General features: G+C 51.2%; 1 long non-coding RNA gene across 4 annotated transcripts in view; it reads right to left on the reverse strand.

Annotated features, from left to right (window-relative positions):
• Positions 1-12,162, reverse strand: part of LOC140849740 (uncharacterized) — a 183,756-nt gene extending 171,594 nt beyond the window's left edge. For all 4 annotated transcript variants that reach the window (XR_012131914.1, XR_012131913.1, XR_012131915.1 and 1 more), the window contains exon 1: positions 11,710-12,162. This is a non-coding gene — a long non-coding RNA (uncharacterized lncRNA). The remainder of the gene's footprint in view (positions 1-11,709) is intronic.
• Between the last annotated feature and the right edge of the window lie 5,355 nt (positions 12,163-17,517).

Consider the following 17,517-nt stretch of genomic DNA (forward strand, 5'->3'; position numbering starts at 1 on the left):
CTATACACAAGCCATCCCAGTCTGTCCCCCACTTGGTGCCAGGAGCACAACCTTTGCTCCCCCAGGCCCAGGTGTGACAAGCAGAAATGTCTCCAGACACTGCCACGTGTCCTGGGAGACCAAATCTCTCCAGGCTGAGAACCACCTTCCTAAGGAAGCCACACATGGACTAGTAACTTGGCCTCCCCTGAAATTAAGGAACAAGCACAACCCCGTGTGATAAATGCTGATGGAAATCCACCAGGTACAGTCAGAATGGGGTCCCAGTAAAGGGAGCCCAGGAACATGTGGGCAGGGCAGACAGGGGGCAGGGACAGTGGGGAAGGCACAGCCTTCTGTTGTCACTAACAGGCAGAGGAGGCCTGAAGAGGGAGCCTGGGAATCAGCATTGCAAATCAACAGACGAGTGACACACGCAGAGGTCCCAGTGAGCATGGGGGTCTATGCCCCAACTCTCCACAGGGTGCCTCCCACCCACACCTGGGAGTGGTCACAGTCCAAGGAGTGCACCCAGTGTGGGCTTTCAACCTGGAGAATTTGGGGGGACAAGTATGAGCCAAAGTGGGCAGCGATGATGATGGCATCATCTAGAGTTTACTGAACACCTACTGTGTGCCAAGTGCTGTGCGATCCAATCCAGAGTCCCCCAAGAATAGCAGCCATCACTGCCCAGCCCCCATCTCCAGGACAAATGAGTACAAATACAATAGGGGCTCTGAAAGTCCTCTCTCGGCCCTTCATGGAGAAACCAGGCACAGATTAAGGAAGGCAACAAGAGGCTGTGCCAAGGCCATGAATGAAGTGTGGTTAATAAAACAAATACCAAGTCCCATCCCTCAGCTTCATACAATGTCATGGTTTTCCTGTATTTACAGCAGACCTTTCTGGTTTAGTGAATAAAATAATACAAGACATTGAAAGCCCCATTTCCCCATCCCTGGTTCCGTCTCTCTCCCTCCCTCTCTCCACTCAGGAAACCAGATTCTTAAAGGTGATGAATATCCTTCCCTTTTGTACTTTTGATGATGTATGTGCATCTAAAAACCATATATATCCTCACTTCCTGTGTTATTTTTACACAAATTGTATCAAAATGGACATGTTCTTTTTCACTTTCCCTTCCCTCCCCTCAATATTTCGTTTTTGAGAATTTTTCAGGCTGATACGGGAGATCTGATTCAATCACTTCAACTGCCACGGATTAATTTATTGCATAAATGACCTTATCCAATCCCCTACTGAAGAACATTTAGGTCATTTCTGATTCTAACCAAAACAAACTGCAGGACAAATTCTACTCCCTGTCTTCTGTGTGCATCAGAGGGTTTCTCCGGGGTACGTATATAGGAGTGGGGTTGTGGGATTGTAGGGCATAAATGTTTTAGACGTCACTAGATATTAATAAATTGCTTTCCAAATGGCTGAAACAACTCACCCTTTCAACAGCAGGGCATGAGTTGCTGTTTGCCAGAGTCTTATTGTCTCAAATCTTCAAATAACTGATTATTCCTATACTTTTTAAACAATTCCAGGATATAGAGAAAAATAAAAGTCTCTTGACTGTATTTATGAAGCCAGCATGGCCTGGCACAGAATACCACAGAAAAGGTAGTCAAAGAAGGTTATGCAAAAAGCGTGAATGAAGTGTTAGCAAATAGAAGCAAATAACAAGCCATGACAATGAGCAACTGATTTGCACAATCCAGGAACTGCTCAGTTTAGGAAACCTTAAAAAATACCTTTGCCGTGTTTACCGGACAAAGGAAAAACATACAATAATTTCTTTTCTTACAAATCACAAAAACATGTCATAAAATTTAATGTCCACTTTTGATACTTGACATGAAAATGGTCAACACCTTATAAAGATTTATTGAAATACCCATTTCAATCCAAAAATTACCATGATAATTACTTATACAACAATCAACTTATAAACATGTAGTTGTTGGCAAGATAAAAGAATAAACATTATATGCTTCAGAAGATTGGAGACTGTTGAGAATTAGGCCTTGGGGTTGATTAATGATTGTGCATTGAGTCCCCTATACAGAATTGTATTGTTGTTAACAACCATATGATCAATAAATATGAGAGATGCCCTCTCAAAAAAAAAAAAAGAATAAACATTAAAAATGAGTTTCTTTGCTGAATCTCAAACCCAACTTTTTTTCACAAAACCCTGAGATCAGGGCAAATTTTGAAAGATGAAAGGTCAGCTTGAATGTCAAATAAGTAGAACCAGATTTTCGGTACTCAGACTTGACCCGACCTTGACTACAGTTATTGAGGGGCTTTGGGGAAACCATGTTACCTCTTTGAATCTCTGTGTCTAATATGAGCTGCTTCACAGAGTTGTAGGGATTCAATATATTTTTAAACATTTTTAAGGTCTAAAAATGTTAGACCATCATACACATAGAAAGATGCATGAGGGTGCTCAGAGGCACGAGTATTAGACACTTTCACTATTATCATTGATGGGCTTAAAATAAATTACAGCACCTAGATATATTCGAGTTAAACTTCTTTCAATCTGCTCAATTGCCCTCTCCTACCCCCGTTGCCCCGGTGTCTAGAGTCGCCCTCACATTTGCAAAGATGTTCCGCAACAATTTCAGACGGTCGCTGTTTCGACCTCACTGGCATTCAGTCAGCGCCACGCTGGTCTCCCCTTGGGCTTTGGGTCTGGGCTGCCGGGACGCTGAGCGGCTCTCAGGACCCTGGCCCAGGAAGAGCCTTTGGGGGCTCAAGAATACTGAGAAGTCAGTCCCTACAGCTGCGTACTTTGTGTTTAATGGACCATTGGTCATAGTAACATCTGGATTCCTTAGACGACACCAGGGAAAAACAAAGATCATGTTTAGCTGTCCGGTGTGCTTTAAGGGATGTGGCTTTTATTCCGCATGATCAGGAAGTAATTAGTGGCTTTAACTTGATGCCTTTACCCAGAGTTGGTTCCATGGCTCTCTCCCAGTTTGGGATGGTGGAATTCCTTTTATTAATAAATTTCCATTGCCTACCCAGATCTTCTCTGTCCTTCAGGAATAATCTATCACCAGAGCTGCCTTTTTCACAGAGCCCTGTGATCCTTGGGAAATGGAAATGATCAAATGCTGGAAAACTCATCCAGCAGCCTTATTTCTCTAACGACCCTCATACCAAAGCCTGGTCCCAGCTGCAGCCCGGCAGCCTAGAAGGGAGCAGGAAGGAAGTGAACTTCAAGGACAACGTGGGACAGGAGGGTCTGGCTCACGACCAGGTGGCTGGGTTTGGATTCCATCTCCACTGCATGGCCTCCATCTCCATCCAACACCCACGCACTTACCTGGGAAGGATTGGGTGCCAGAGTGCTGGCCTCGTCACACCGTTTGGGGAGGTCCTCGGGACAGTTCACAGGAAGGGCCTGGCACCGAGCCAGACAGAGCCTCACCCTTATGACTTATTTTGGATGACTGTGGCTGGCACACAGCATTTCTGTTCACCAAGTAAGAAGACACTCAGCAAGCGACCTCCCCTGGGGGTGGCTGTGACGAGGAGGGACACTGCGGCCGGCTGAGAGGGTGACCTGCTCTAGTTCCTATCCAAGTGCCGTCACGTCTGCGCGCATCATGATTACTCGTGCCTCTGAGCACCCTCATGCATCTTTCTATGTGTATGATGGTCTAACATTTTTAGACCTTAAAAATGTTTAAAAATAGAGGTAAAGGGATTGTCCAAGGTTGCACAGGGAACTGTAGGTAAATGTAGGTGTGGAATACATTCCTTCCAGCAGGTGCCACAAGTACAGATGCCGTGGGCGGGACTCCCCATCCCCACACAGGTCTTCCTCTCCCCATGTGCGGGCACACACACATGCACACACGCAAATGCTTAGCACACAAAGGGTGTAAAACCGGCAGCACTGATTCCATTGCTGACACAATGACACGCCATTCTTAACAGGGCAGCGTCACATGACGGACCCCCGCAGTGCCTTCTGTGGGACGCAGACCGAGCAGCACGCCCGGGGCACCTGTGCGGCCAGCCCGCCCCTGCTGGAGAGCCGCTGGGGGTGGCTGTGAGGACGCGATGGCACCCACGTGCCCCGGGAGCTCCTGGAGTGGGGCCGGGGGTGCAGCACAAGCTCCATTAGCCACTGTTATCATCATTATTAATATTAATTGGGTTTTTACTTATTCACAAACTGAAATATGTCAAACTCTTCCCATCTCACCCTTTGGAAAATGCATGTTTCTTTTTTAGCCAAGAATAAATGCTTTCACTCTATGTATTTAGAAAACCCAGCCATAACCTATTTCTGGCTTTGCACCAAGAGCGAAGCCGGCTCTGCCTAAGAGCCCCCCAAGACCTGCCCTGTATGAAGCCCCTGCCCTCAGCAGGCCACCAGCAGGTAACACAGCCAATGAGAAACTCCACATTCCTCAAGTGAATTCTCTCAATCTTCTCCATATAGAAAAGTTTATTTTTTTTAACTGAAGCTCATTAGTTTAAAACCCCTAAGTGTGATTTTGCACATTTCCCTGGCATCCTATTTGCAATCAGGAAAAATATAATTTTCCTTCTCGAGGAGAGTCAAGTTCCATGTGCCTGACTTCCCCAGTAACGTAGGCTCGGCCCTATAATTAATATCGGCGCCATCCATGGCCTCATAATCAAACATGAGATGCACGAGGCTGGGGGGAACTCATAGGAAGGCAGGAGCTGAATCACCAGGCTGGTTTCCGCCGCCCATTTCCTGGGTGCCCACCAGAGGGAGGGGGGCCTCCTAGGGAACAGGAGTGGGTCTGGAGCGAGCTGCAGGTCGCCTGTGCCCACCTGATCATTTATTTCCTGTGATGGCCTATTTTCCAAGGTGCTTCACGGAGCATTAGGCAGGCAGCTCCTGCTAACGGCTGCAGAGTCCCTGTCCACAGGCGAACATGCACATGGCCAGCCGAAGATGCAGCCACTCCATCACGCAGGCCCGGCGAAGGCAGACGGGAATGGAGGATTTGTCCTCTGTCCTTGCCTGCTGCCCAGCGTGAACACTGGTTCCCAGAAGTGCGCATGCAGGAAAAGTCCAGAGGAAACCCCAGTGCCGCTCCATGGGAACAGTGCCCCCCCAGGCGCCTCACACCATGGCCTCTGGTGGCACAGTTCTCACCCCCCCACCCCCCGCCCCCGCCCCCTCCCTGCCCTGGTGCTCCCCCAGCATCCCTCTGCCCCCTCCTCTCCTGGGACTCCTCAGTACGTTGGAGCAGCATGACTGGCTGGGCCAAAAGGACCGTGAACAGAAGTGGCACATGGGCCTTCTGGCTGTTCGAAGCCAAGTGCCTCATTTTCTCTTGACTTCTCTTCTTTGGCAAACCTTGCAGGCCACATAGCCCGGATGGTGGGGCTGCCAGGGGGCAGAAGCCCCTTTAACTGGAGAGTGGAAAGCAGAGGTCCCCACCTATCCCCCCTGAGTGAAGCATGCGGTCAAGAAACAAACCCCCCTGGGACAAGCCCCTGAGCTCTTCACGGGCATCTGCTGCTGCAGCCGGTATTGGTCACTGACCAAAGTTAGCACCTACTATGTCCCAGGCCCTGGATGGACCACTCAGTAGCATAGAAGAGACAGGAAAAGCAAACAGAAATACATATTAAGAAGCATGATTAATTCTATGAAGGACATGAACAGCATGATGTCATGGACAATAATAGCAGCCACCTCCCTATGTTTTTTGCTCAAAGAAGGCCTTTCTGAAGAATGGTATTTAAGGTGAGATTATGAGTTTCAAGAAACAAGCCATGCTGAGCATGGGGAAGAAGGCAGGACACTGCAGGTGGTGGGGCCAGCTTAGGCAAAGGCCCTGTGGTAGAAGAGAGTTGAGAACCCTTTAAGGAACAGAAAGCAAGCCAGGGAGGGTGCAAATTGGTACATGAGTGGACCAGTCAGGCAGAGGGGACAGGAAGGGACAGATCCCTGGGACTCTGATTTTCTTTTTCATAGTGCAACAGAAACCCACTGGAGGATTTCAAGCAAGAAAGAGACATGATCTGATTGATTTTTTTAAAAGATCACCTAGGCTGCTGTGAGGACAAAAGGCTGCCTAGAGACAAGAACCAGTAGGGAAATGACAGAGAACCCATGGCTGTCACCCTGGTGGGAGACAAAAGTGGTTCCAGGCAGTGGCTGGGGACAAAGGAAAAGAAACAGCCCTGAGAATCCTGTCGCCATGAATTGCTCACGTGCCCCCAGTTCTGGAGACATTTCTACCCTGCTGCCCCAGCCGCAAGTCTGCAGTCCCACCTGACCAACGCCCCAGAGCCGAGGCCCCAGGCCCTGCCAGCGGCAGCTTGTGGCTTCTGGCCTCATTCCCCAAGAGCCAATATATGCATCCATCAGAGGACACTGACGTCTGAACCCAGAGGAAAAACTCGAGGCCCCGTGGTCCAAGCCACACCTTTGGAGAGTCAGACCCGAGCATGACCTGCCCGCCAGCACTACCGTTTCCATCTGCATCTTTCCGTTCCTTTTGCTTGAATATCGGCAAATGGCCTGTTGCATTTACTCTTCTTTCTTTCTCTGCTTGGGACATGGGCTTGGCTTCATGAGAAAGCGATCCTTAAACATGATGCTGCCTCAGCACTACCTGTGAACGCTGCTTAAACCGCAGGCTCCGGGCCCCCCCTGCAAGCCCACCAAACCAGACTGGATCCGGAAGTCCCCGCAGCTCCTGTCTCTAAATGAGCAGCAGCCACTTTAGAAACCACTGCACTGGAGTGTAGACGTGCAAGGACACTCTCTTTCCCTTTCCCCTGACTGTGCTGAGGGCGGTGGGACCTGACACGCACCCCCAGAGCCAGTCCCCACAGGAGCCCTCACTGCAGACGCTCTGGGGTCTCTGGGTCACCTGCACTTCTGACCAGCTGGCTGTAGATATTGGGGCCCCACAATCCCCCGTGTGTGATGATTTGCCAGAGGGACTCACAGAGCCCAGGAAACTGGTACTCACAATTACAGCGCTCCTGCAAAGCATATGCAAGTGAGGACCAGCCGGAGGAGATGCTTAGGGCCAGGCAGGAGGGTCCCAAGCGTGGAGCTCCCGAGCCCTCCCCTGGTGCAATCAGGCTGTGTCTCCGGCGAGCGCAGCAGCACGGAGCACCGACAGGAAGCTCAACTTCACCTCAGTGTCCGCAGTTGTCAACACAGGCACAAACCAGTGAACTGCTGACCACACAGCCCTCCCCTCCCAGGAGGTCTGGCCCCAGCCCTCTAACGCACAGCAGTCTAACCACCAGCGTCACCCCATCTTGAGTTGTCCCCTGAGCATGTGGTCCCAGGATGCCACCATGAGTAATAAACATACCATCTCCCAGGAAATCCCAAGAATTTAGAGGTTTCCTCCCAGAAACCAGGACCAAAGGCCAGGCTAATCCTTTATCCTGTTCTGGAGATATTTGTACTGGACTAATGCTGGTCACTGAAGGGCAGCCATGAATGGATTCTGAACCCCAACACTATCAACTGGGAATGGCCCCCAGGCACCTGAGGTCCCTGCGTCCATATCAGTGGCCCAAGATGCCAGGAGCAAAACAGAGACAAGAATGTGTCTGGCCGCTTATCATGGGGTGTTGGTTGCTATGGAGAGGAAGGAAGTCAAATTGGGAGAGGATTTGGAGAACATTCTGGAAGGAGCCAACAGCAGGTCTCTGTGTTTCTGGGAGGGCCAGGGTGCCCGGACGCTGTCCTACATTCCCGCAGGCCGGGCCAGGCTGTGTGGTCTCCATGTTGCTCCAGCTCAGAGCTGGGGCAATGCAGGACTGGTGTGTCCGACAGAGGCAACCACATCTACCCGCGAGCCTCAAGCCCCGTGAGCCCAGGGAGGGGTCTCCTGGCAACTGCAGGCCCTCACCCCAGCCCAGCTCCACTGCTCTGGGCTTTAAATGTGCAAATGAAGGAGAGGGGATAAAATCTGGGTCTTCATGGCCCAGAGCCAGGTTCCAGCAATTAAACTGCTTCCCCAGAGGGCCTTGTCTCCCAGCCCTGTGGGGAGAGGTGGTTTCGCAGATGGGCCCAAGAGCCCTGGGTGAGTTAGCTCTGAAGCAGGGGTCCTGCGCGCCCCCTGCAGAAGGCCTGGCCTGCGTGCCTCAGGTTCAGAGCGCACCCTGCCTCTAGGCCTTTCGAAGTCACTCCAGTTTTTCTCAGAGGAACCGCAGTGCTCCTGCCTGAGAAGCTGCCAGCGCCAGAGAGCCTTCAGCATTCAGAGCAGCTACTTGGGCCAGAAAACACGGAAAAGGGGGAATTCTTTGTAGGACCAGTGGATTCCAGATATAGCCACTCTGCAGCCACTGCCACCACTTTAAAATGAATTTCCAGTTGACAAAAGCCACCAGATCATAGAGAGCTGGGCACAGAGATGGCTGGTCAGCAAGTTCCAGACCGTCTAACTCAGCAGTTCCAAGTCTTCCAAGGAAGTCCGGCTCCTCCTTCCATCCCCCGTCCTCAGAATCCGGGGCCTAGACCTCCCCAATTCCCCGCCGGTGGCAGGCCCCGGTTCCCACTCCGCCTCCAGGCACCTGGTTAAGTAAATTAAATTAACCTGTTCGAGTGCATTTGCGGCTTTCAGGTTTTCCTGGTTGGCCTGACCTTCATGAACACCTCCAAAGTAAGATTCCTATTAGGGAAAATGACTTCAGAGTTTTTAACTTGTTCCTGCCCTCAAGTGCCATAGTTTTAATTAACAGTATCACCAAGTGGCTCTTCCTGGCAGACATAGGGAGGAAGGAGCTGAGCAGCGTCTCTCTGCGTGAATCTGCCAGCAGAGAAACTCCATCTCAGGGTAGAGCCTAGAAAATGAGCTTTCAGGCCGCAAGCACATTCAGGTGGGATCCAGGGGCATTTCGGCTGCCAGGTGCAGCGGGTAGTCCAGTCCAGGCCACGGTGGGCAGGCAGGGCCCAGGCAATCACCAGTGTGCTACAGGAAAGGCTGCAGTGGAATCTGGGAGAAGCTCCTGTGCAGGCCAGGCAGCCCTTTGGCACAACAGGCCCCCCAGGCACCCAGCTCGAGTGCCAGCCTTGAGAAGATCAGTCACCTGTGGGTCTGATTCCTTACAAGCTCCGCTCACCCCACACCCGGCCCCATGAGAGGCAGAGCTGTGCATCTGGCTTGGCAAAGGCCACGGTCAGGCCCAGCCTCTCACTGCCGTGGGGCTGCAGCTGGGCAGCTGGCTCCACCAGCGGGGTTGCTGGGGGGCACTTGTTTTTCTCGTCAACAACAAAAGAGGGCAGGGATTCATCATGTCGGCCTCAGTCTTCTTCGTGATTCTCGGCCCGTTTCACCTGGCCAAGTCACAGAAGGATGACCCCCACCAGTATGTGGATCACGTAGAATGTAGGCACCCCTCATTTTCCATATATTAGCAATTCCTGGAAACACTTTGGAGAGCAAACTTTCAGACACCACATGCATACGTCCCATTACCTGACATGAAAAAGACAATAACACATTCCCAGACCGTCCAAAACACCCCCAACCAATGTTCCAAATACCAGCAAACCATTTCTAAACTCCTGTCTAACAATGCCTAAGGATTTTGGCTTAATGCGCACACGTAAAATACCTACTTTCTAATTAGTCCACACTGAATGAATTCACGGAGGGGAACGTTTACGTGCTGTATTTAAGGCACTGCGCTGAATCAAATTCAAGTTTGTCTTCTTTCCACACTTAGAAGCAGCAAATACAACCGCTCCAGCAAAGAAACAGCTTCAAGGTAGCATCTAAGTTAGACCCAGGCTGGGAGTGTCTCAGTCTCCTGCAGAAGCAGACGGGCGCTGTGGAGGGCTAACTCCCAGGAAGGGGCAGGAGGGGAGGGAGGGTCAGCCCCACCGGAACAGCCAGGACCACGTGGCCCCCTCACACCAGCCTGCGCCACACTGTGGGCTCCGTGGCAAGTCCATGCAGATGTTATGGGGACTGTTTTATTCTGTCAATGAATCTGGCTGAAATTTTGACAGGCCACTAAGGCAAATATTCGGGTTGTGGAAATTGGGGTAGCAAGACGGTAGGTACCGGGTCTCGACCCCCACAGCTGATTAGGCCATAGCCACGGGTAACAGGGTGGTGTCTGTGCTCACGGTAAGGTGTCCTGCCTCCCTTTTGCCCCTCCCTGATAAAGAAAATGTCCTTTCCCATTTGGCATGACCATCCCGTCCCCATCCCAGCCCCAGGCTGATGTGACAACATCAGTAGATGGCAAGACAGGAGGACGATGTGGGCAGCACACAGACGTAGCCCACGAGGCTCAGCTGTGGGGCTGGGAAAAGAGCAAGATTCAGAAAAGCCACGGGCAAGAGAACGGGAGTGGGAGTCCAAGGCCCAGAGAGATGACCACGGTCCTCCTTAAAGCTCCCTGGAGCGTCGCTGCCATCCCAGGCACCTTGAGTGTCGGTGGCTGGACGGGGCTACTCTGAAGGAGGCACTCGGCGGTGGGGGCAGGTGCGGCCCAGACACACGCTCAGGCTATGTCCGAATTCATGTTCTGTGCAAGGTGTTCACTTTTAGAGTGCCTCCTGGGCCCCCCGGGGACCTCCTGGGCGAGGGGGCCATGAACCCAAGGAGGTGAGCACCGCCATGGGCCTGTCACCGCACCTGGTCACCTGTGCCCCACTGCGCTCTGCCTGAGGCCAAGGCAAGTTCCCGACGTGCACACGCTCACCAGCAGCTTCATCCCCAGCACAACCCCCGTCTGATGGCTGCCTCCCAGGACTGCGCAGGGGTGCCCGCTGGTGGCGTTCCCAGGCCCCACCTGCCTGCTGCTCTTACCCTCAGCTCACCGCACGGGTTTCTATCTGAGCAGAGGCCGCCAGGAGCGTCCGGCTGCTTCCCTGGCCATGTCAAGGGACTGCAGGCAGACAGAGAGAAGCTCCACCAGCTATGACTCCGTGGCAGGAGCAAGAGCCGAGGCAAGGAAGTGAAATCCTCTCTCACTTAGCATCTGAATAAGGACTTGAATTTCAGTCTGTGAGGAATTGTCAGTTTAACTGTTTTCTCAGATGTGAAAATCAGGTCTTGGTTTTCAAGCCCCGCCCCCCACCCTAGGGGGAACGGTGATAAGCTGGAGGTGGGAGGTCGGAGGCCCCTCGGGGGGCTCCACTGGGCCTCAGCTTCCCCCCCTGAGGCCCTGCGAAACAGCGTGCCGGGCCTGTCTAGGCGGGCGGCTGGCAGGAGCCAGGTGAAGAGGCCAGAGACGGGCAGCTGCCCAGGGGGCCCACACCTACCAGGGAGATGATGTCACAAGGCACAGCCAGGAGGCCTGAAGACATTTCCAGCTGCTCTGGGCAACCTGCTCCACCTGGCGGAGGGGCCGCCGGTAACAGGGGCTGGAAGCTCAAGCCAAATGCACAGTGATGGGCCGGCAGCGCGCAGGTGGAAGCGTATGACAGGACTGCACTCGTCCCTCGGGCAATCCCACATTCCTTACCTGCCCTGCCTAGGTGACCAGGGCCCTGGCCCCCGCCACGTGCGTGCGCAGCCACACTGGCCACCTTCCGTGGTTTGCCCCGGCTCCCCCCCTGCCTGGAATGCCCTTCCAGCTCCCCGGGCAGGTGGCTCCTTCTGGTCAGTCTGGCCTCAGCTCTCCCTGAGCCCGCGAATCCCATCCACCACCCTCTCCAAACCCCCCGTCCGTCCTTTTTCCTTGCCCTGGACACGCCCCGTTTTACCTTGTTTGACTCCTTACCAGTTACTTTCTTTCTCACCCACTGGAGGGGAGCTCCTCGGCAGCCGTGGGCCTGGTGGGCGCTGTTGGTGTTGCATCCCTGGAGCCCAGAGGAGGACCAGGCGCAGCTGGCACTCGGTAAATACTTCCTGAATGACTGAATAACCACACCCCCCGGAACTGGCCTGTGGAGTTACTGTCAGGAACCCCCTTTAATGACAGAGACGCTGTGACCACTTCCACGCCTGGGCCCTGGCCAGGAATGTCTCTGCAGTCAGGGGCCAGTGAGAGGCAGCAGGTCCTCTGCACGGGGCCAGATTGTGGTAACAGGTGGGCATCAGCACCTGCTGGGAGCAGCCGGGAGCCCCTGGGCCCTCTGTGCCGGCCACCAAGCCAGTGCTGAGCTTGTTTAGGGCCCTGCTTAGAATGAAGGACGGCTCGTTCACTGGAGATCTCTCAACACAACCTCCAAAAACCACGGGATTTTCAGAGGCAGCTGCCGCCCGCCAGGCAGGCCGGGCACAGGCTCCCGTTCCTGGCTTGCTTCTGCCATCTGCTGGCCACTCATTGAAATACAGCAGAGAAGAGGGGTTTGTTTTCCAGTCTGATGGATACTTTTGTTTGCTTCTGGGAAGAATTCATTGCCCACTTTATTTCTAGAACTCTTGGCAAGAGCTGTCAGGCTGACCCACCCCTTGAGCAGCATAGACTAGGTTCCAGGGTAGGTTGGGAAAAGATGCCCCACGTGGATAAAATGAAGGTTCTTGGGGCCAGGATTCTCACCTGGCCCTGCTTGGCTAGCTCACTACACACTTGTGGGCAGTGCGTCGTTATTGACTCTATGTAAAGAGCCCCGCCCAGCGCTCTAGGCGACACAGTGACACAATTGCAAGGCTGCAGGAGAGCAGCGCCGAGGACAGAGGCCCAGAGGCAGAGACTGGCTTGCTGCGTGCAGACTCGCTCTGAGTGAATGGTGTTTTGGTGACTGACCTGTCACTGTGGGAATAAAGTTGGATATAAACCCTTTCACCCCAAGAATGTTCTACTGTCATTTCTTTGGTCACATTGAATTCATAGTGAACTTGCCTGGAGCTGAAACCCATTGGCAAGACACCCTAGAATCTTACAAATTTTTGCACTTTATATATAAAACTCTGTTAACAATGTCAAACCTATGAGTAAAGGGCATCATTTGCAGCTGAGGCTATTAAGGCCCAGAGAGGTTAAGTAGGTTGCCCAAAGTCACACTGCACAGGTGGTGGAGCCGAGATCTGAACCCAAGTGGTAAGGCACCTGAGTGCACATTTGACCAAGAAATATGCAGATGGCCCAGGTGTCCCAAAATCTGCTTGGGGTGAATGCACACTCCTGCCTAAGGGGCGCCACCAGAGCAATGGAAAAAGTGACATGTGGGAAGAAGGGAGGATGGGGGAGAGGAAGCCTGCAGCTTATCTACACGGAGGCCTAAAGAAGCCTCCATCTTCTGATCTGGAAAATGGGAGCACTGGGCTACATGACTTCAAGTTTCCATCAGGGCTTCCTGGACAGGACAGAGAACATAATGGCTAAGCACAGGTTCTTTTTCCAGACAGATCCGTGGTAAAGACCAGATGCTTCCACTCATTAGCTCTGTGAACAGGAGAGAAGCTGTTTATAAGCCCCAGTGTCTCTTCTACCTGTTGAAGACAAAATGAGGTCAAATGCAAAGCTTTTAGCACTGATGGCACAGAGTAAGTACTTAGTAAATGTTACCTATGATTATAACTATATTAAAGACTAAGAGAAATTCTACAGGAAAGAACCCTGCTCAACTTTAGCTCAACCTTTGCCCAACCTAGCTGCCTGCAGAGCCACTGAGGGGTCCTGGGAGCTCCCTCACTCCATAGAGTCCATTTGCCCTCATCATATTCAAACGGCCTCCTTGGAGAGATGAGAGCCACGGGCCCCACGGAAAGCAGAACCGGGGTGGGAGGCAGGCTCCCCGCAATCTGCTCTTGCCTCAACACGTCTCTCTACCAAAAAAGCATTTCTCACAACCGATAAACAGAAGAATTAGGAGCCATTCCCCTAGGCTTCCAAGACCAAATATTTCACATTTGGATTCTACGGTGTTTATTTGTCAACCTTACAGACCAGAGGCAATTAAGAGCCCAAGACTAGGAAGACTGTTCTTAATAATTCCGTCATTATTCTCAATTTTCAGCATCACTACACATGAAAAACCCATTTCCAGTTTCTTTAAAGGTGTTAAATGGCTTTAGCACTGTGTCGTGAAAGTGTACCATCACCTAAACAGCTGCAAAACAAGCTTCAATTTCTAGGCCCTACGCGGTGGTAACAACAGGGCTTGGCCTGACCCACTGGGGCGATGCCCTTTCTCTAAGTGTTTTATCCCCAGGACAGGAGACTTGGACCACTGCAGATTTCCGGGCACACTCCGTGTTGCCAGATGTTGCCATCCGCCAGGATTTCACAAGGCCCAGGGCACACAGGCTCAGCCAGGCTAATCCTCTGCAGGAAGTTAAGAGGAAACCATGTTTTCCTGTGGGGTCCACACCCCGGAAACCAATGGAGAAACCTGGTGACCAGCTTCTCTGTCTGTGAGCAGAGTTGAGAAGAGGGAAGTGAGTAGGCATCGGAGGTGGCACCTGCCAAGACAGCCCCGTCGGGAAGGCAAGTTCCAGGGTGCCGGGACGCAGAGGCCACTGTGGGGAGCAGCTCCTTTTCAGGGTATCGAAGCCCTCGGAACCAGAAACCAGAACTCCTGTGAGAGATAACAAGGTCTGAATGTAGACGGTAGGAGGCCTCTGACCTTAACAACAATGGTGGTACCACCAGCAGGCGCTGTGTACGTATCACACACTGCATGCCAGCTGCCCTCTTGCACTTTGCATGGGTAACTCTCTTCTCCTCCAAAGGCCCCTGGGAGGTACACCCTATTAGCATCAACCCCACTTTACCAATGAGAAAGCAGAGACCTGGCGATACTGGCGACTTGCCAAGGCAATATAGTGAGGACATGGTCCTGTGGATGGTGTAGGCAGCAGGACAAACAGGGTCACTGTCCCTTGGTCACTTACACTCTGCCGGGAGGCACAGAAGCTAAATGGATAAATAACAGGTGTCTCTGTCCCGTGCCGTCAAACAGAAGTGTATCGCTTTGAGGTGAGAACACTGTGCCCTCCTCCAGTTGGTGGGGCAGGGAGCGGTCGGGAAGCCTTTGCACTGTCACACGATGTCATACATCACATTGGGGCCCCAAACCTGCCCCCAAAGCCACATGGGGGGATGGGGAGGAGAGGCTGGAAGCCCACAGGTGTGGGTGGGAATCCTCCCTGACACACACTTCAACCGGAGCAGCTCAGCTGGTGCTCGTGTGCGTGTATGTCTTATGCCTAATATTCTACTTAGTTAAAGGATCTCCAAGCTCCCCCCCAGCACCAACATTTCATGATTCAGTACATAGTGTGGCAATCAGCATGAAATCACTTGTCAATAAATGTTCATCAAGATGTAGTGATGAGACAGAGATGGGATAAGACATTTTGGGAGATACAGTCAGCCCTACCCACTCCTGAATTCAGAGAAAATCAGGAACCCAAACCTCACTGGCATGGGATGAGCAAGGGCACTCCCCATACTGGACTGACTCCCCGCGGGCGCAGGCGCTGACGGCTCAGAGGAGATGGGATCCAGCCGTTCTTTCTGAAGCAAATTGAAATATTGCTCCTAATTTTTCTGACTACAGAGATAATATACCTCAGGGCATAAAATTCAGGAATTGTAGAAGCATATAAAGAAGAAATCTAGCCACTGAGCAGTAACCACTACCAATATTTTACTATTTTTCTTTCTAGTCATTTATCTATGCTCATACACATATTTTATATTTTCACAAAACTGGAATAATGTAAAAAATTGTACTCTGATCTTCCCTTACAATTTTATTGTTAGTATTTTATCATAGTAAAATATTTTCATACTTTAATGATAGCATAGTATTCCATTTGCCTGGATCTACTATAATGAATCCTCTATTGTTGGGTTTAAGTTTCTAACAATTTTTCATGTATACAGTTTGGCTGGGAGGATGGGGGTAGTTCACCAATGGCAGGCTAGGGTCCTTGAATCAATCCTCTCACTTAAAAAAGAAGAACATCTGTAAACTACCATTTGATCAATAAATATGAGAGGTGCCCTCTCAAAAAAAAATAAGTAAGAACATCTGGGCAAAGTTTTAAAAATCTCTGTTCGAAGGCATCAAGGAACAAAGCAGACTATGTGGGTCCAAAATCTGGGAGAAAAGGGGACTTGTGAGACAGGAAACCCGGAATCCGGTACCTCGTTTCCCCTTGAGGCAATTGCCAATCCCAGAAACAGTGGCTGAAGGGCTGAGAAGCCGAACAGAGTTTACAACATTCTCATAAGGCCAGGGGACAAAAACTAGAATCCAAGGACTGCCAAATAGGAGGGTTGTCGATAAATAGTTCAAAATTTGGCTTGGAATTTGCATAAGTTTTGCCTTAGGGGTCAAGGCTGACTGGACAATGGTCATCTCCAAGAGAGATTAAAGTCAGCTTCAAGTTATATGAAACCATAATGTGTAAAGACAGAGGCCCCTGGGATAGCTCCTCGCCAAAAACAAAACAAAATCTTCCCTGGAGGAAGAGACCATCATTCAGCAAAGCCTTGAATGACATCAGGAATTTTTCATTTAACCAATGTCCCACACTTATTCAAAAGTAACCAGGTATTTGAGAGGCCAAAATATGACCAAAAATAAAAGGGAGAACAGACAATAGAGACAAATCTTCAGGAGATTCAAACTATGAAGTTACCAGATACAGATCTTACAGTAGTAAGAGCAATATCTTGACATAATTAAAAGACAAGAATAGTCACTTTGGCACAGAACTGGAAACTATACAAAAGGAAGCACAGAAGAGTCAGGGATGGGGAAAGATGCTCCAGGTCTGTCTTTGTCATGGCAACCAAAGAGAGCCCATGTCGGGCAGTACGGCTACTGGACAGCAGCCCCTTCATCAGACCATGTCTCCAGCCTTCTTTGTAGAGTCTTTCTGCACACACATGTTGGGCTCACTCCATGAGCTAGAAATAAACTTTGTGCGAAGCCACTAAGATTTACAGTTAATGTAGCCCTACAGCATGGCCAAGCATCAGTCTGACTAAAAAGATAGAATGACACGGAAAAATAGACATGAAAGCTCGCACACTTGAGGTTAATAGGGAATCCAGCATGAGGCTGTATCCTGAATTTTTTGTCACACCACAGAGCAAACATTGCCAAGGTGTCTGGTCCAGCGTCTTGAATGCACTAAGAGCTTGTTTGGTAGCGGCTCATTTGTTGAGCCTGTTCGGAGCTCAGTCATGCAGAGGGGGTTGTGGAAAAGGAATGTGACGGGACCCTGCCCTCAGGATTCCCACCTCTCAGATGGAAAGCAGACAAATGTACCAGAAAGAGATCAAGGCTGGGAGTACACTCAGGTGGTCCAACCATGGGTTCGGGGACATGAGAGGCAGAGTAGGTGAGCTGGAGCTGGAGAAGTTGGGGTGCTGGGGTACCTAACTTTAGACAGGCCTGGAGTAGTTGGATAGAGCAGAGCTATTCCAGGACCACATTTTTCCCACAGGATGGAATTTGGGCCATGGAGAGATGATTCTTTCAATTTTATAGGCAGTTACCGTGCCTTCTCCCCTCGGGCTGCAGCAGACCCTTTGTTCAGACACCTCAGCTCCTTTGCTGGCTGACGTCTTCCTACCTGCTCTGCGTTCCCCCACTTACACACTCCCCGGGAAGAAGCCCTCCCT

This window comes from Manis javanica, chromosome 5 (genome assembly GCF_040802235.1).
Source record: "Manis javanica isolate MJ-LG chromosome 5, MJ_LKY, whole genome shotgun sequence".
Classification (NCBI taxonomy): domain Eukaryota; kingdom Metazoa; phylum Chordata; class Mammalia; order Pholidota; family Manidae; genus Manis; species Manis javanica.